The sequence below is a fragment of the Miscanthus floridulus genome, chromosome 12 (genome assembly GCF_019320115.1).
Source record: "Miscanthus floridulus cultivar M001 chromosome 12, ASM1932011v1, whole genome shotgun sequence".
NCBI classification, from domain to species: domain Eukaryota; kingdom Viridiplantae; phylum Streptophyta; class Magnoliopsida; order Poales; family Poaceae; genus Miscanthus; species Miscanthus floridulus.
Window position 1 is genome coordinate 290,408 of NC_089591.1, and position 17,750 is coordinate 308,157.

Sequence of the window (17,750 nt, forward strand, 5' to 3'; positions counted from 1 at the left end):
TAGAAAGTTCGACGCCTACCCTAACCACTGTATCCTTTATCAGGGTGAGCAGTATGAGAAGTTGTAGAGCTATCCGCACTATGGCACGAGTCGATATAAGAGGAACACTGGTTGTCGTGTGGATGCGAAAGACGATGGAGCCTTGGGTGGGCCAAAGAAGAAGGGGGCCAAGAAGAAGGGGGCGAAGAAGAAGCAGATCTCGTCTCAACACGATGAGGAAGAAGAGCGATACATGTAGAGGAAAAGTCCTGCACGGTCGATGTGGTACCTGCCTGTCATTGATCATCTACGGTCTATATTTAGGAACCCCGAGGATGCCAAGCTAATGTCATGGCATGCATCTAGTGATCACACGAAGGATGATGGCAAGCTGTGGCACCCTTCCAATGGCAAGCTGTGGAAGGATTTCAACACCACGTTCTCAGAGTTTGGTAAAGAGACGTGGAACGTTAGGTTTGCGCCGAGTACCAACAGGATGAACCCGTTCGGTGACCTTAGCAGCTCGCATAGCACTTGGCTGATCATCCTCACCATCTACAACCTACCTCCTTGGCCGTGTTAGAAGCGCAGGTACCTTCCACTGACCATGGTTATTTCTAGACCGAGGCAGCCCGGCAATGATATAGATGTGTTCCTCGAGCCGCTCATGGAAGACATTAAGACACTATGGGAAAAAGGGGTTGAGATGATGGATGCGTCCCTAAGGAAGAAGTTCACTCTCAAAGCCATAATCTTTGTGACCATCATCGATTACCCTAGTCTTTTTTCACTGTCGAGGCAGATCAAAGGGAAGACCAGCTACGCAGTTTGCATCGACGGTACCTGCTACACTTACCTTAAGGGATCCAACAAGATGGTGTACACAAGGCACAGACGATTCCTTGTCAAGAAGCATAGGTACCGAAAAGATACGATGAATAAATACTTCAACAACCAGGCTGAGCCATAACTTGATGAACTGGAACGGACTAGGTATGGGGAAAAGGTGTTTGGCATGGTCAAGGACTTGGAGGTCGAGTTTGGAAAGAAGAAGACAGAGACAGAGGGGACAACGACAAGGAAGAGGAAGCGGGATAAGATGGAGGAACAATCTATCGCCGTTCCTTTCAAGAAGAAGTTGATTTTCTTCAAGTACCTGTCATACTGGAAAACACTAGATACACCCCATGCCATCGACTGCATGCACCTGAAGAAGAATGTATTCGAAAGCACGATTGGCAACCTGTTAGACATCAAGGGAAAGACAAAGGATGGTCTGAAGTCACGGATGGATCTTGTCAACCTGGGCATTAGGCATGACATTTACCCAAAACCATCAACGCAGAACGAAAAAGTCGACCTCCTAGGTGTGGGCTACAACTTGATGAAAGACAAGTGGAGGGCTGTGTGCTAGTGGCTTAGGGGTGTCAAGGTGCCGACTGGTTTCTCTTCCAACATCAAGAGCCTGGTCTGGATGAAAGACCTCACAATGACCAACTACAACTCACATGACTGCCACGTCATGTTGACGGTGTTCCTTCCAATTGTGATTAGGGCCATCGGTCCAGAGTACGTGAAGATGGTGATCACATGGATGTGCTACTTCTTTAACCGCATCACCCAGAAGGTCATCGATGAAGCTAAGCTACCTGCCTTGAAACAATTCATCATGGAGACTCTTTGCCAGCTTGAGATGTGCTTCCCACCGTCTTACTTCAATATTATGCCACAACTGATGATGCACATGGTTGATTAGATACAGCAACTAGGCCCCATGTACCTGCACTAGATGTGGACATACGAGCAGTTCATGTTGACCTTCAACAGATACCTCCTTAACCTTGCCCACCCGGAGGGCTCTATGATCAAGGCATACACAACCGAGGAGGCCATGAACTACTGCATGAAATACATCTAAGATGGGAGGGCCACTGGGCTACCTGTCCATCAGCACGAAGGTAGAACCTCAGGGATGGGGTGTACGGGGCGGAAAGTATGCACCGATGTACTAAACGAAATGGTGCAACAAGCTCATTGCAGCATCCTTCATCAGTTAGTGGTCATGGAAACCTATATTGAGAAGCACCTGGATGAGATCCACGCCGCTCATGATAGGCAGCGCATAGAGGCATGGGTCCGAAAATAGCACAAGAGCAGTTTTACAGCATGGCTCCAAGAGCAGGACATACCCCATGGAGAAGCCGATGAAGCGGAGACCGTTAAAAGGCTTGCGTTCGGCCTATCCACCCAAATCACCACATGGCAAGGGTATAACATCAATGGATATAGGTTCCACACAAAAGAGAAGGACAAGAAGAGCGTGACATAGAATAGCGGTGTTCGATATGAGGGCATCGACGATCAACAGGGCAGAGGAGGCAATACTATGGGCTGGTTGAAGAGATATAGGAACTTGACTACGATGGTGAACTACAGATACCCGTCTTCCGCTGCCAGTGGGTCAAACCAAAGGGGGTTGTCATGGACAACTATAGGTTCACCACCATGGAGCTCCAAAGTGTTGGCTACAAAGGTGATCAATGGGTACTAGCAACCGAGGTCACGCAAGTAGCCTACTATGTGATGCCAGAGGACAACAGGTGGCATGTGGTTGTGTCAGGAAAGCAGAGGATCATGGGAGCTGATGGGGTCCAGAGTCCCGAAGAATACAACAACTATGTAGTGCTCAGGCTTTTTACCGATCATCCAAGAAAGATCAAGGCCATCGAGGATCGCTGCAACAAGTCCAAGATCATGCCCTAGGCCCGCCCCGATGGGGAAAAGAGGACCATGGGAGCACCTGGAGCAAAATGATATATGTATGCCACACATTTATGTAATAATGTAGGGATTGGACTCATTTGAAGACAAGTTTTTGTAACTTATTATTATAATGGAACCATACATGCCACACATTTATGTATGCATCGTTGTGTTAAGTCCTACTATTACTACTCTACTACCTCTGCTAGTCCTACTCTACTACCTCTACTATAAAACTCTAGCTACCTCTACTACTCCTACTCTACTACTAGTCTACTACTACGTCCTACCATTTGCTACTTTTCTACTACTACTACTACTTCATTCCTACAAGTGCTAGTGTACTACTACTACTACTACTACTACTACTACTACTCTACTACTGCTCCTACAAATAAACTACAAATACTATACTCCTACTACTAATACTAATACTTATTTTGGATTAGGTAATAAATATCAATTTTAGATAAATTAAAATGAGTGAAATTACCATTTTAGTTAATATAAATGTCAACTAACTTAAAAAAAATTAACCGAGACGGGCAATTTACAGCGCCCGCCGTAGTTAATATTAACCGAGGTGGGCGGTATTAGGGCCCGCCTTGGTTAATATTAACCGAGGCAGGCGCTGTAATTTGCCCGCCTCAGTTAAGCACCTGCCTATATAAGGCATAGCCCCCTCCACAAATGGCTAAGTCCTTCAGCGTGTTCATTTCAACCCCGAAGGGCTGCCAATTTTTTTCACGCCACCGCCATCGCCGCCATTGCCGGCGTCGTGCTCTCCCTTGCCCCTGCCCCTGCCCCCCCCCCCCCGACTCCGAGCTCTTCCCCCACTTTTCCTCTTCGCCCTCCGCACTAAGGAGCTCCGCTGGGGGCACTACCGAACCCTAGCGCTGCTGCCATCGCCACACTGGTGCCGTGCTCTCCCCCACCCCTGACCCCGACCCCAATTCCGAGCTCTTCCCTCGCTATTCCTCTTCACCCTTCGTGCTAAGGAGCTCCACTAGGGGTACTTGCGAACCCTAGCTGCCACCACCGAGATCGACGGCGAACCCTAGCCACCGCCGCCATCACCGTCTGTCGTGCTGGGGACATTTGCCACCGCGCCAACGTTCATCGTCCTAGGCGTCGTTCCTCGTCCCCAGTGTTAGCTTCCTTCCCTGTGCCAAGGTGACTCTTGGGTGGACCTGCTTCTTCGTCGTCCGCGCCGAGGAGCTCCGACCTTGTTCCCCGTCCCTATCCCTGTTGGTGATTCTGACGAACCATAGCTAATGTTATGCCAATTTTTGGATTTTTGGATTTCTATTGCTGCCTGTGATGTCAATTTTAAATGCTAAGCATATGCCATTGCCTGTGATGCCAATTTTATGATGATGCTAAGCATATGCCATTGCCTGTGATGCCAATTTTATGATGATGCTGAGCAAATGCCAAATTTTGTGATGTTGAGCAAATGCTGAGCAAATTAACTCATCTTAACTGATATTAACTGCTGCTTTCATGTTAACTGAGCAATTGGTGCCTGTGATGCCAATTAACTCATCTTAATTGAGCAAAATTTGGGATGTTGAGCAAATGCTGAGCAAATTTTGAATTCTAATACTACACCTCTTGTCCTAATACTATACTTCTCCTAACTTAATTCTACTACAACTCTAATGCCTACTGCCTACTCTTAACTGAAATTTGGTACTACTCATCTTAACTAAACTTTATGAATTTGTTTGAACACTGTCACATTTTTGCTTCTAATGCCTCTACTACTCCTACTACTTATTAAGCTGTCCTATACTATTCTTCTCTCTTCTCTACTCTATTACTACTGCTACTTACTACCAACTATACCTAACTGCTGCTGCTTGCTACTCTTACTACTACCTGCTACTACTACTACTTACTAGTTACTACTGCTACTTACTACTTTTACTACTACCTGCTACTCCTACTGTTACTACTGGCTGCTCTCCTACTCTTACTACTGGCTACTCTCCTACTACTCTTACTCTAGGCATGATCTGGATCTGGATTTACTCTGCTTTGGTAATGTTTGAGCTTCTATGTGGCATTTGCAATGATGAACTTTTTAAATTTCAAAAAATATGCTGAGGCAATGGCATATGCAATGATGTGAACCCTTTTATGCTGAGGCAGCAGCTATGATGATTGAGTGCCCCCCTTACTTGTAAGCTGCTAAACTAGGATGGCTTGTATACCATACACAAGCAACCAGTTTAGAAGTGATCTGATGACAATGGGGCAAATCTGAGCCAACTATGTAAATGATTTTTGTACTTTTCTTCTATAATTTTGTACTATCCTTTTATTTATGTATCCCAATTCCAAATGTTAATGAAAAAAGAATTCGGTATTAAGTTATGAGATGAATAGAATCATTCCATTGTCTATACAAGTGAATTGTCCATATAACCCTATTCTTCATAGTTTCTAATGGCGAACGAATTGAAGGCTATGCGTGAGTGGCGTGAGGCTACCCCTGATGATAGTGATGAAGGGTCATCAAGCTCAAGCTCAGGCTTAGATGGTGGGAGCACCGAGTATGAGAGCAAAGAGCTGACACCGAGGCCGCAGAAGAAAGCTCGTGGAGAGGAAGCAAACGATCTGGACTTCGACCCTTCGGTCGAAACACAACATTCTCGCAAGCAGCCACTACAGATTCCTCCGGATGAGGATACTGAAACACGAAGGCTCGAGGTACATGCATCAATGCACGCGTTAATTAACATAGCGCTTGATGTGCTCTTGCAAGTATATAGATAATGCGAGTTTTTGCCCTGGACAGCTACCGCTGGTGCCTTGGAATTTGGAGTTCGCACTAGAGGACGAAGAAGAAAGGGCGCCCCAGGAGCACCCACTCCCTCCACGGCAACCTCTTGAACCATAACGGCCGATGACAAGCTGAAGCGGAGAAGGGGCCAACATGGAAGGCACAAGAAGCACGATGATGTGCACGTGATAGCCCAGGTGGGCCCATAGGGAGAGCCTTTGTAGCCAACAGGGATCCTTGGCAAATTCAGCAACCAGTGCTTCATTTTAGTCAGGGAGAAGGTGCCGATCACGTATGAAAATTGGAAGGATGTTCCTGAAAGACCTCAAGGAACACGTGTGGAACGAGATGCTGAGGCGGTTCACGTATCTAGAGGGCTATGATAAAGTGAAGTGCAGGGGGCATGTCATGGTCCTAGCAGGAAAAGCGCTTCAAAACTTCAGGTACATGCTCAACAAGGAGTATGTGCAGAAAGGGGAGACACCCTTCACCCGTTACAATTATGTCTTGCCTAAAGTTTGGGAATAGTTTGTCAGACAAAAACAAACCCTAGAAGCAAAGCTCAAGAGCGAGCAGTTCTCCGAGCTTGCTAAGAGGAACCAGCACTACCACCACCTGGGCATGATAGGGTCCGAGCCACAGACCAAGGAGATGGAGAAGAGGATCTTGGAGGTCGCTATGGCCGAGAAGGGTGGGTCATTCGAACCTCATCGAGAGAGGGACGTACTAATTGGGGCACTGGGAAACCCCGACCACCATGACCGCATCCGTGGCGTATCCTCAAGGAAGAGCTAGAAGACCGTGGATTCCTGGCAATCTGATGCAAGTACATACCACATGAGGCAAAGATACAAGGAAGGGCTCATCTAGAAAGGCAATGAAGGACATGATCATGGGGTCGATACAAGATGCTTTCATGAGCACCAACCCCAAGATAGTGGAGCTGAGGTCATAGCTATTTTGCTAGGCTAGCGTGGTGCTGCCATGGGTTCAAGACACCGTACAAGGGCAGATGGTGCCATCGACTGGAGGACTCCCCAGGTACCTGGTCGATGACATCATGGAACCTTTGGTAGGGTGTAAAGGAAGAAAGATGTGGCCACAGGAGTGGCACTGCCACCCGAAAGCGGCGCCTTGTATGACGGTAAGCCGATCCCACCCAACTATGCCAGGGTGGACATGACGTGGACCAACACAGAATTTGATGACGATAAAATCGACATTCCCACTGAAGAGGGGAGCAGATTCATTAGCGCTACTCTCAGCATGCGCGTGCTATGGAATAAGGGTGACATTGTCTTGGAAGTGCTGACGCCGGTGTCGACTCGCTCATAGCCGTCTCCCCCTGGTGACCCGGGTGACGATGACGACGATGACAACAATGACGACAACAGCAATGCTGGTGGCCCAGATAGCAGTCCTCCGGGCAGTCTAGCTCTCAGCAATAGTAGTCCACAGGGAGGCACAGGGCTAGCATGGGGCAATATGACACCACCGCCTACAAGTGGTTTGAACGAGGGCACGAGCCATTGTCCTCCCCCGCTAAGGAAGCCTATAGATGAAGAGGAGGTCGTACCCTACAACCACACCAAGACGAGTTGGGCGGCCTATAAAATAGCCAACAAGCACCAATACTCAACTATGTTTGAAAGGTTTGCTACTTGCGAACATAGTCAATCTATAATTCAATTAGAGATGAAAGCTGCTTTTTTCACTCCCTAACTTCTTAAGCCCTGGTGTTGTAGGCCGAAAACACCCCCGTTGATTTGGGGCATGTCGGATGATTGCCCCAACAACTATGAGCATGGAAAGTTCATGATGACCTTGGGCGACCTCCTTGAGGAGAAGTGGGAGGTAAGGAGGTTCCATCTATGGTACATCGAAGCGGTGAAAGCGGGCCTCCAAGATTTCGTCATCAAGATTCCGGCGGACTACTTCCACATGCCCACGGATGGTGAAATCCTTGTAGATTTCCATGACATGTATAGACTACTACGGCGAAAGGACCTAGATGTCGCCCAAGTCACCTTATTTGCTATGTAAGTTAACTATGACTTTGACACCAGTGCATCGCTGTAGGTACTTTAGGAGCAAACTATTAATGCCATGATGAATTTTTCCTTGCAGGATGCAGGCCCATGTAAGTAAGAAATTGGGCAATGGTATTATCTATCTCACTCCGATGCTTAATACAGAGAGAACCATCGTGGGTTATGATATACCGGACAATCATGAAGACCTGGTGAACTTGAACCCGGAGGAGAAAGAAATTCCGAAAAGATCTAGAAATCGAATATAAGTATCAGGCAGGAATGTACATCTATGGAGCCATAAGAAGGTTTGAGGAAATGGGTGTGTCATGACCGCCCACTAGTTCGGGTAAGTCAAAAATCTTCTTGGAACATATATATAGCTACTTGGATCATGACTTCTCATATTTTAACATTTCAAATCTCTATTGTGTGAATGGTGCAGCAAGGGCATCATGGGCCACTGGATTGCGTTTATAATCTATCCTCAGGATGGAAGGGCCTGTATATTTGACTCTTTGTGGGATACAAACAGAGCAGGCTACAAGCACTTTGAAAGTGTATTGAGATAGTAAGTGATGGAATTTATTCATTAACAGTTAACATACATGTTCGAATTGTCGTTGACACTAGTGTTTTTTCATACAACGCTTATAAGAAGTACGTGCAAGATCCCGACTGCTATGATCGGAGATCTGAGAAGAAGAAGATGAAGAATGGCACGAAACTCAAACTCAGGCGTGAGTTCACGGTAAGTACATCAAAAGTCCTTTGTGCTATTATATCGAGCATGCTCTCTACTACTACTCCTCCTCCTCCTACTCCTACTACTTGCAGCGCGGCTACGACGCTACAACTCCGACTACGCCGACGACAACGACGCGGACGCCGATCGGACGCGACCGCCGCGCGAGCCGACGACGACGCCGACGACCGCCGAGACGACGCCGACAGACGCCGACGACGACGGAGCCTACGACGCCGACGACGACGACGCGGACGCCGCCGACGACTCCTACGACTACTCTATTCCTACGACTACTACTCTACTACTCTACACTCTACTACTCTACTCTACTCCTATACCAATACTACTACTACTACTAACTACTACTACTCCTACTACTACTATACTGTCCTACTACTACTGCTATCTATGTATGCTCTAATGATTGTGTATTATATATCGTGTAGTGCACCAAACAACCCTATGGCTCAGTTCTATGTGGATTCTACGTTTGCGAGTACCTGAGGACGTGCACCAGATTCAGCACCAGATTCAGCAGCAGCTGGCGGCAGCTAAAGACAGCATAAGAATGGTGGCAAAGGGAGAAGGTCGACCAAAACTTTAGACAAATAGTAGCAGACATATGTAAGTTTGTCACAGAGTGCGCGCATGAAGGGCTATCGTTTTTCAACAAGGAAAGCGAGTTAGCGCTTGATCCGAAGTTCAAGAAGATCAGAAACTAGAGCACCAAGTTACAAATCAAGGATTACATGTTACCGAACCTCTTTTCCGACAAAAGTTGATAGCGAGGTGATCTTAGTTTCACATGTAAACATTTGACATCATGCATGTGTAATAACTTTGAATGATGTTGGTTGACGATGGAGGACACCAATGAATATGTTATATGTTTGTGCTCGATATGCGTAATATGTGTTTATATATGTCTTGATTCTACTTTTATACATGTTTGATTTGTGAAAATAGAATTCAAATTCAAATTCAAAGCAAATTGCAGAGGCTATTTTTTTTAAATGGGAAAATATTAACGGAGGCGGGTAAGTAACAACAGACCGCCACCATTAAATCTTTATCTGTGGCGGTCGCATTATAGAGACCGCCTCGGTTCATTGTTTAATAGAGACGGGCCAACTTAGGGCAACCACTACCGTTAGTCATCATTAACGGAGGCGGTTGCCTTAAGGCGTCCCGCCTCTGTTAAACAATTAACCGTGGCGGGCAGGGCAACTGCCTCCGTAAAGTCACAATTAACCGTGACCTTTGATTGGAGGTGGTTGTAATGCCCACCTCCATTAAGCATTTTCGCCCGCCTCCATTAAGATTTTTGTACTAGTGTAATAATATATGGATGGCTACGTGTGGGTGTGTGGTGTTTGCTAAGTCAAGTTATTTTAACACGTCTAGTTGTACCTTTTCTCTTTTATTGAAATAGTCAGCTAATTCTCCAGCGTTGTTTGAGAAAAAAAACTAGTGGGGTGTTTGCGTTACTTTAACATGTCATGTTATACTTCTCTTTGATTGAGATGACACGCAGCTTCTCCTGCCCTCGTTTGAGGAAAAACAAGTATATCTGATGTATAACAAAATGAGACTGTTTGGTTTTGTATAGCACAAGCACAAACATCTACATGCATTCATATGATCACTGTTGGCTGCTAATTTCATCTGAGTTGCATTGAACACAAGTAAATAAATACTAAAACCACAAAAACAAATGTAGGGAAATACTCCTATATAGTGAGTAATTTAATATATTCAGGGAAACACAGTAATTTTTATATTTTGAAAAATTCTTAAACAAAAGCGTCAATCAAATCATCTGCAGCTGGCAAATACAAATTGAGCACAGGATCTATATTTTTTTTTCCGAATCAAGGCATTCCCCATTTCCATTAACATGCAACGGAAATATAGCATCACTATAGATGTTCAGGAAACAAAAGACACGGACTGACCACCCTACTTGCCCTTTTTTTGTTTTCTTTCTACTCAGCCAAACTGATTCAGCTTACCTGACAGAACGAAGGGAATAGATCAACAGACAGACGCCAACTCTAACTAAGGAGAACTGATAGTTCAACCAACAGGTCTTACAAAACAAACAAACCAGTCTAAGCAAGAAGAAGCAAAATGGGCTGTTGCCCCCCCCCCCCCCCCCCCAGCTTGACACGCCTTTCCTTCCGATTTAGTTGCTAGGGTCTTAGTTTTCATCCTCCAGATGGCTTCATGAATCTTCCTCATTGTGTCACTTGCCGCCTTCAGGATTTATATAAATGGGAATAAAAAGAGAGAAAATAGAAGGTTTGAAGCAAGTTTAATGATTCAGTGGTCAAGGGTCATCCTATAGGCCTCTTGGCATCGTCAATAATCCTCACTGCAGTCTTCACCTCCTTTACTATCTTCTACGCCCATGATTTCACCGTGCTTGTTGTTTAATCTCAAATACACCTCTTTGAGTCCTGCAAGGTTTTCTGTGCCAAAAATGCCTTCCAACATGTCAAACTGGAGCTCAATCCTTTCAAGTTTCGGCAAGGCTTTTACCGAAAAACTCAGCAGTGGCAATAGTGGGGCATAGAAGCGAAGAAGCTTAAGACTCTCAAATCCACCAGCTGGACACTGCAATCCCCCCATCGAGAACACAACTTGTTTTATGCAAGAATGGTGTTGGTATTTATTAACGACCACAGATAAATCCGTAAGCACACGGATACCGTTGTAGCTTTCACTCGAAAGTATTCCAAGTATCGTATCCATAGGGAAACATGTGAGACTAAATATGGTCTAACTTAACTAAGGGTAGCAACAAGGTTAGGATAAATAGAAGCGTAGAGAGGATAACTAAGGTTCTCTAGTTCTGACTTTGTTAAGCTGTCTTCTACTATTCAACTAGGGACGTTACTGAGGAAAAGACCAGCAGAGGATGCTTTCCTTCATAACCGGGTCCTACTTGGCCTACAAACGGGAGGTGGACTAAAAGGATTCAATGAGGCTATAAGAGTCACCCTCGCGAGCTACCACCGATCCGGAATGTAGGGTGCATCCATGATTAACCTAAGTCTAAGCACCACGCTTACACTTACGATTAATACTTTACTCCCCCTAGGAAGAGAATAAAACACTCAAAAGAGTCGTGATCCTGATAAACAATATAAACATGATGGTTACTTGAATCAGAAGTTGATTACCAGAGAAATCTCAGAAGCAAGCTCAAGTAGAACTCGGATCTGCAAAGGTACAAGCTGTAGAGAGAGCACTGACAAGCCGGTACTTCCTCCAAAATCTTCTCTCACTCTCTATCTCACTATTTCTATTTATAAGACTAGATCCTGTGGAAGACTAATCTTCTCTTGATTACTAGCTCGATCATGAAGATATGAATTAGGATTTTAGGGATGGCACCAGGGAGGGGGGTAGGGGCTGCTATTTATGTGAGGCACCTGTCACCCTCCCCCTCTTAGTAGCCTCATTGGTACTAAACTTTACAACATATCTCATTAAAATGCACATGGGCCTTTACGGCCAAATTCTGAATTGAGCCCATAAATGCATAGCATGGCTCTATCTCGTCCCTCTATTTGAACCGACGTTGAGCAATGGCATAGATTGATCCTCAATGGCAGTGAAAAAACCAACGTCAAGCAGAGACTGACCAGCGGGACCCACAGGCCGGCCGGCCTACTGGTGGGGCCGGCCAGGCCCCACAGTGTTAGACTCTCAAGGCCTGCTTCGGTGGGTTGCCTTTTGGTGTTTTCTAGATCCTTCCCAAGTAGTTTACTGTCATGGATAATCATGATGTAATCTTATAATTAAGTCCTGCTTGACGGTTTTTTTGGGTAAACCCTGCTGAAAATATAGATTCACTAAAACTTATGGAATTTGTCAGTTTAAACCCCTATACCTATATTTGGTGATAGGAATTAAGTATATACGTAGGTTATGTTGACGGTTTATAATTAGTGTTAGTGATCGTCAACAAGCTCCCCCAAGATTAACCTTTGTCAGTCCCCTGATCAAATGCTAAACTCAGCACTAGATCAGGAGTTGCTACAATGTTTTCATTCCTCAAACGTACACAGTACTGTTCAATCAAAAATTCTCCTCCAGATTAGAATAAACTGATCTGACTTTCAAACTTACCCATATTACCTTCGACCATGGGGCTTCTTAGCCTTCACTTGGATCTTGAGCAATTGAAAGACAGAACGATTGAGTCAAACACTATGTTTCAAATTCTTTGTTCTACCATTATTCCAGAGTTTTTGTAAGTTTTTAAAATAAAACTCAAAGATTCCATTGTATGACACTCTCAAGTCTCTTAATATATGTGGTATTTATGGATCCTCACCAAGGCAATAATGATGTTATGCCTTTTTCTATTCCTACTACTAAGGCCTACGTGGAGTTTATAGGTAGGAAGAAAGCCATAGCATACTTGCAATGCATATATTGTAAAGTCAAACAACGGATCCAAAGAGAGTTGAGTCATACAATCAAATCAAGATGTGCATGTGTGTGGATATATGGTGGACATATATGGTGGCTAACCTAATTCTATTTTGCTCCTTAAAAACTTATCTCTCTTTTGAAACTTTGAAAACCTTTGCTGGAGAGCAGGGGCTATCTTATTCATCTCTTTTTTTCTCTTTTTTAGGCGGGCATATAAGTATCAATTGTTTTAAATATCTCGGACACTTTTGTGTCCATTTTTTTCTTTTTTATGAATAACTTTTGCATAGCCCCATGTCTCATTTCTGCAACAAAACTTTTGAAAGATATCAACAAGAACTTTGGAGCATTCATTTTGTGGATGGAAAACCTAACAAGCATATTTTTGTGTTCACCCCCTATTGTAGGAGTAGAATATTTTTTGGGTGGATCTAGATAGAAAACATGTTTTTGCGTACTCCCAGTGTAGGAGCAGCAGGTATATGTGGTATGTACGTGATCTTGATTTTAAGAGCAAGGCCAACCTCTCATAAGGGTCAACAAAGCTTGATGAAACTCAATGCAATACAAGCAACATATATGTGGAAGTTTTCCTAGCCTAAATAACATGTATGGCTCTAGTAGGAATTCAAACTTTGTCATACAGGAACTCATCATGTGGTATTTTTATGTTTTTTTTCAAAAAGTAAATCTCTAGAACTTTAGTATCACTTGGAACAAGATAAACAACAGCTCAGACCTTCTCATATCATACCCATCAATTACCTAGACTTAGATCAAGCATATGCTTCCCACGAGTTTCATGTTCAGAGTAAATCTTTGTATCAAAACAATCTTATCCAAAACTTAGAAGAATTCAAGGCTAAAAACTAGGTACTTGAAAGAAATTACAACAGAGCAACTATTCATCATTTTCATTTTAAGAGATTATTCTAAGTCCTCTTAATTTTATTTAGCTCTTAAAAACAAAAATTAACACAAACTAGACACAACTTTTTATTTTATTTTCAATTTTACTAGATCACACATTATTACTATAAATGACTAATGCAAAGATAATTTTTTATTTTATTTTTCATTCATCATTTTTTAACTATTTAAAGGAAACTAAAACTAAAACAAAAGGGGAAACAATACTTACCTGGATACACGGGAGTACTTCTCCCCCAAGCTAGTTCTTTCGGTGAGGGTTCGGTATTGTATGTCCTATGAACCGGACGTCTTCTTGTGAAGTTAATTAATCGAGTACCTCGGTTTACTCTGAAGACGAGGGTTCTTGTGATGACGCCTCTAATGGTGATGTCACCTTCTTCTGCCAAACCCGTCTTGGTTCTGAGTTTAGATTTTGGTTTGACAGGTTCAGAACACTTGTAGAAATATGGAGAATCAACTGACTCTCCCATACTTTGCTTGAAGTATGTCCTACTCATAAAGACAAGGTAGAGATCAAGTGCATGGGCTCTGTTGGTAGAAAAACACCAATAGAACCAAAACTTTAATCATTCTTCTCTAGCCTTAGGCACATGGAACAAGATGAAATTAATGTTATGCGTTTTGTTCAATTATATCATGGGTGATAAGATCAGAAGATTGAGCATGACTATTTAAGTATATTTGGCCAAAAGGGTTGAATTGCTTAACCTATGGAAGGATTGTCCTATAAGGTATTTAATCTTTACACGATTATGACCATCATCTTCCAGAGATAAGGTGTGCAAACTTTTAGCTCATTTGGTTAAAACTATGAGATTAAAAAAGTGGTGCTAGCAACAAGCTTAAAGAACAAAATATGTTGAGTTAATCAAGTTGGATCAAGTAAGTTGTCACCCCAAACATGTCTAATCCTTATTTATGTGCCCTACCAGAATAAAGGAAAAGTCTTTAAATAATGACCATTTACCTTAGGATGTTAGCTTTGTCATTGGAGCGTGATGACACCATATGATGAAGGGTAGATGACTCAGTGATGGTCCTTTCCCTTTTGCTTGAAGTTTTCCTTGTTCGGCTTGCCTCGCATCTTGAGCTATTTATGAGCTTCTTGTCTCCTAGATTGCACCATTTCTTTCTCATCCTTTTGTCATACCATCTTTTTGCTCTTCGATCTTGACATCTTGGTCCTTGTTGTCTGATGTGTGAGCTGGTCCTTTTGAAAGCTAGGCATATTCTGTCTAATACGAGGTGGGTTGCATCCTGCTTCTCATCAACATCTTAGCTTGAGTCTTAGGAAGACTCAATGCTATGTTGTCTTTGATGTTGCTCATAGCCTTATCGATTTGTTCGTCCACTTCCTCAGCGTGATTCATCTCTGATATGAATTCATCTCTTGACTTACCCAGATTGGATTTGAGAGTTTCCTGCAGGGGTTAGTCTAACAAAATATCCAGTGTCTACTACAGCCTACGATCGGCTCAAAAATCAACCTAGACACCACGTCTAATTCGATTTAGGAAGGCATTTTAACCTAAGCACCATGCTTAATTTAAAAGCCTTTGGAAGTACAATCAACACACCTTTTGGTTCAAGAAGCAAACAAGACACATTGTCTAATCTAATTCAGGAAAACATTTTAAACTAAGCACCATGCCTAATTTAAAAGATGTATGAAAATATTTCAAAACCTGTGCATACTACAGTAAACAAAGCTAGCATGGAAGTATTGTAAAGATTTATTCTGATAGAGATGAAAGAGCACGATTGTTGTTTAGCAAATTGAGCATGGCTTGAAGGTAGAGACAACCGAAATTAGCAACATGGCATAAGATTTTTTAGAGAAGTCCATCCCCCATACTTGAATTTTGCAAGCGCAAAATCAAGTTTGGATGGATGTGATTAAATATTGCATGATAATTGGTTGGACATACCTTGTGTCGTCATTCTTCATTCTTTTTATTTCAAACCTAGAATGGTTAGTGACAAAAATACCCGAAGGAATATTTTCACAATTGTATTGCTATGCTCATTTCACTAAGGGTATTACAGCTAAAAAGTGAAAGCTCAGTGTTATCTCTCGTAAGTGCTTGTTTTGGGGCAAAAGCTCGTCCTTAGGGAAACCTTCGAATTGCATTTATAAGTTGGTGAAGTGGTTTCCCCTCCAACACCAACCTTTGTGTGCCTATCTCAAGATTCATGCCAATGAGATTTGCAATATTTATGATAAACGAATGCATCTACAACCACCCTTTCAAAGTCTTTATGAACATGGAGTATGTGGGGGTTGAAGATCTCGTGTGTGGCTAATGTTGGAGAGACCAATTGATTTAGGAGATTTCTCATGTGAGCATGGATTTGATGATGTGTTCATGAAATAACTTCATGCTTGTTTATGCCATCTTCCTTTTTAAGCTCCAAGGGTGATTCTTCATGGATGTCTATAGACGAAAACATTGTCCCCATCATTGCATGCCTCTAATATTCATTGGTCATTTTATTGTCCAAGATTTTCCTTGGATTGGTGACTCTCGGGTTGATCTTGTCCAAGGCCTCGTCCATCCATTCAGTGGCAATGGCACATAAGTTCTTAATATCCTCCAGCCATTATTGTTGCTCTTCTTGGTCTTCCTTGTGGCCTTCATGACTCCTATGCTTTGGGTGTCTTGGTGGATTTCTAGGATCATCATGAGTTTCAGGAGAAAGAGCATAAGAGAAATCATCAGAGTCAAGGATGGGTTTGAATGAGACATCTAATGTGGGCATAGAAGGGGAGAAGATAGGAATTGCTTCTAAATGACTTGGCTCTCCTTCTATGGACTCACTAGATATGCCATCATTGAATTCTTCCCAACGTCCTACATGAGAATAAGGACACTTTCTAAGAGATCCCTTCTTTGAATTATATTAGCTCGAAGGTCTCTTGTGGAACTGAAAGTTTAAGCTTTTCCCAAAATTAGCATCAAAAAGATCATCCTCACAAGAAATTTTAAAAGGTTGAATTTCTTCTTTCTTTGGAGGATTTAGATTTTGGGGAATTGATGGTTTGGGATTGATAGCTAAATCTTAAGATTGGAGTTGTTGTGATTTGACTATCAAAACTTTCTCTTCTTGTTTGGGAGATGATTCCTTCTCTTCCTCAGGGAGTTTATTATGAATGTTAGTGCAGGGCGTCTTTCCACTAATTCTATCAAGCATAGACCTTACTTCACTAGCAGACAAATGAAGAAAAGCTCCTCTAGAGGCTTGATCAAGGGATTGCGTAGAGTCCTTGCTAAGACCCATATAAAAATGTTGAAGGAGCATTGGGTCTGAAATAGCAAGGTATGGGCCAGTGGTAACAAGATCATTAATACATTCCCATGATGTGGCAAGAGATTCTTCTTCTAGTTGTCTAAAATTTAGAACCTCTTTCCGAAGGCTAACCACCTTAAAGATGGGAAAGAAACATACATAAAATTTAGAGCATAACGTTTTCCAATCTCCTTGCATACTTTCTATGGTTTGACTATACCATGTTTTAGCTCTTCCCGTCAAAGAGAACGAAAATAACTTCCATCTTAAGGTCTTGTCAGACATGCCAGCGATATACAAGCATGCACAGGTCTGTGCAAAGTCCCATAGGTGTGAGTATGAGTTTTTGTTGACTTCTCTCGAGAAGGATTGTTCCCGAATCAATTTTATTAAACACGGGCACAACTCATAGCCAGGTGTTAGGATAGGCTCTGTAGACTTTGGTGGCTTTAGGCATGCACTCGTGGATTTGGCATATTGATATATGTGTGCTATCCATGCTAAAGAAAAAATTAAAACAAAAGAAAACAAAAAATAAAAATTTTAGCTAGCTTCGTAGTTAATTCAGCAACAGTTTCCCCGGCAACGGCGCTAGAAAGCTTGTTGGTATTTATTGACGCACACAGATAAATCCGCAAGCGTATGGATATCACTGTAGCTTTCACCCGAAAGTATTCCAAGTATTATATCTAGAGAAAAACGTGTGAGACTAACTATGGTCTAACTTAACTAAAGGTGGCAACAAGGTTAGGATAAACAGGAGCGTAGAGAGGAT